This window comes from Choristoneura fumiferana, chromosome 9 (genome assembly GCF_025370935.1).
Source record: "Choristoneura fumiferana chromosome 9, NRCan_CFum_1, whole genome shotgun sequence".
Taxonomy (NCBI): Eukaryota; Metazoa; Arthropoda; class Insecta; order Lepidoptera; family Tortricidae; genus Choristoneura; species Choristoneura fumiferana.
Window position 1 is genome coordinate 11,323,899 of NC_133480.1, and position 2,981 is coordinate 11,326,879.

The following is a 2,981-nucleotide window of genomic DNA, read 5'->3' on the forward strand; positions in this document are numbered from 1 at the left end:
AAACTGAACTATCTTGTCCATTGTGTGTGTATAGTAGCAGCAAGTGCTTCAAGCAAGGGGCAACGTGGGACGATGAAACAAAGTTAGATTTAGATAACAAAGAAATTAAAGCTATTATGGCCTCAGCCACAGATTGAGATTGTGAATCAGTATTGTTGGAATCTTTCAGTGCGCAACCATTTGGTGGAGGTGGAATAGCATATTCCTTAATCAGAGCATTGTGAGCCACTTGATCGTATCCTTTACTGGTTCTAACTGGAGGCCTCGGGGTTTAACAAATACTGTTTTTCTATATGACTGAGTGGGTGTGCTTGTCTAGAAAATTTCCAACACTATTGCGATAAGTTTGTTGGTTCGATGGTGAAGGTTGATGAGGTGAGGGATTATGTTGAAAAAGGACATCTGCAAAAGATTTTTTAACTGGTGGATGACACTTAGCAGCTTCTCCATACGAGATACAATTATTGGCCATAGTAACTTTAATATCTTTTTGCCTTTTATGTTCCGGACATGATCTATTTATAGCAAAATGTGGGCCACTGCACCAATAACAAAAGGCATTGTCTTCTTCCACGGAGCAGGTCTCAGCTGTATGCATTTGTCCACATTTGTAGCACTGGGGCTTGGACCTACAATTAGTTTTTGTGTGGCCGAACTTGCAACAGCTGAAACACTGCACCGTTGGGAAAATGTACAGCTCTACAGGTATTGCGTTATAACAAGAGAATACATGTTTAGGTAGATGACGTCCGTCAAAAGTCAAAACGATAGTTTCCGAAGGTTGCCATGTGACAGAACCATCAATAGTCACCCTTCGGTTCAGTCGCCTCGCCTTAACAACATTCCCACACCCAATAGGTACAGTGATGTTAGTTAAAATTTCGTCATCGGACCATTGAGCTGGAATACCCGGACTAAGCCCATACGTGTGACAGAAAATGAAGGGATGTAAGCCGTGAGATTCTCGGCCTCAAGACGAGAATCGTGGATGAATGCATTTGCGTCGTTCATTTTTGAAAAGGCCATAGATATGCGGGTCCTACCAATTCGTTTTACGCTTCCGTTAATGATGTTTTGGGAGTTGTTCCTCATCAGAAACTTACCAAAAGACACAGGATGTAAGGACGAGTTTGCGTCTGTTTTTTTTGGTTTGGACGTGGATAGTGAAGGGACTGAAATCCATACTATTAAACAATTCCCTGCCAACTCCTGATGTTTTACTTTTTTCCACTTCCATCTTACGTGTCTCTACAGTATTTAAGTCAACAACAGTACTGATACTCCTTGGTATATTCGTAACTTCAGGAACACTTTCATTACAAGCGCATGCGTAGTATCCCTCATTGTTTTTCTACTTTTTGTGTTACATTTTTTTACAAATTTTTCGGCGTCTTTTCCGATCGCATACGGTAAATGAGGTAGACGAGTCTGTATCAGCAATGACTCCATCTATGATGGAGTCGATTTCGATATTGCACCCAACCTGGAGGCTTGCACCTCCAGGGTCTGGGGATCCTTATCCCCATGGGGCCAGAATATAAAAAAAGAAAAACTTACCTAACCCGACGTTTTTATATACACTTACACAAATATAATATATGAACAATAAAATAGAGAAACAAAATATATATACAAACACCACCTAACTGATCTTTAAACTATTAAATAATATTTAAACAAAAAAGAAAGCCAGAAACAGAACCGCCGCGTTTCACGTTTCCCGCGCTTTTCTAGCCTAATCTTACACTGTGCTGGCCTAATGTAGCGTTGAACTGAGGTCGCCTAAAAAAGTAGCCTTATGTGTTATTCTACGTAGATCAGGTGTCAAATTTGAAATTTCACAACTCAGGCTACGAACAAATAATATTGTTATAATATGATATTATTTATTCGTAGCTCTAAGAGGCTGTAAGATATGAAAAATATTAGTACGGAACCCTACACTGCGCTCGGTCAGTTTTATTGTTAATTTTGCATGTTATTTTTAATATTTTTTTTATTAATTTGGTCCACTCTTTTGTTTTTGATCCATTTACACTACATCTTGCGTGCGTGGTATTTTTTTTCTTGTGCTTATGTCAATTTGTGGTGTGATTCTCTCGTTCAACTACTATAAGGAACTTGTCCTTCAAGTAGAGTAGCCTAAAATGCCATTTAGAATTTTACGTCGCTGATTTCCATCCCGAGTAGCCTAATTGGCGTAAAATCGCCTACGTAGGCAGCACTGCTGCCACTAACCACAGACTACTATTAACTAAGGGAAGGGATATTAATCTAATGGCAATTTTACACAGGGTCAGTTACTGACGTCAGTCGACTGCCGAGTCAGTGCTGACCTGGCACTGCATCGTATAAATTGATTTCAAGTCAGTACAGTACTGTCGCGTCAGCACTGACTTCAATATTCCCGCTTCATATTTTCGGCGTCAGTCCGCTCCCCCCGCCACCCGCGCCAGCGCAATTGACGCCGTGTAAATGGCGAAGTCAGTCGCTGCCACTGTATTGTACGGCGACCACGCTGCGTCGCACCACTCGCACCGCATCACAAAATGATCTTTTCTGTTTGGATAATTCTTCTTCTAACATACCAGTTACTTCTTGCATCATGACAAACGTAAATTTTCTCAACAAATTATTTAGTTTTATTTTTTGCTGTTTTCGAGAATTCATTTTTCCGCACTGACTTTACAAACGTGTGTACACCGAAAGAAATATCCTCGACTACTGACGAAATACTGACTGCGTCTAAATAGCACGAGTCAGTTTTCGGCGCCAGCACTGACGTCAGTTACTGACCCTGTGTAAAATTGCCATAACTACCTGAATTTGACAGTTGCTACAGCATCTATTAGAATTCTATTAGAAGGTGGTAGGACCTTGTGCAAGGTCCGTCCGGATTGCTACCACCATCTTGCTCGCTAATCCTGCCGTGAAAGAGCAGTGCTTGCACTGTTGTGTTTCGGCGTGGTGAGTAAGTCAGC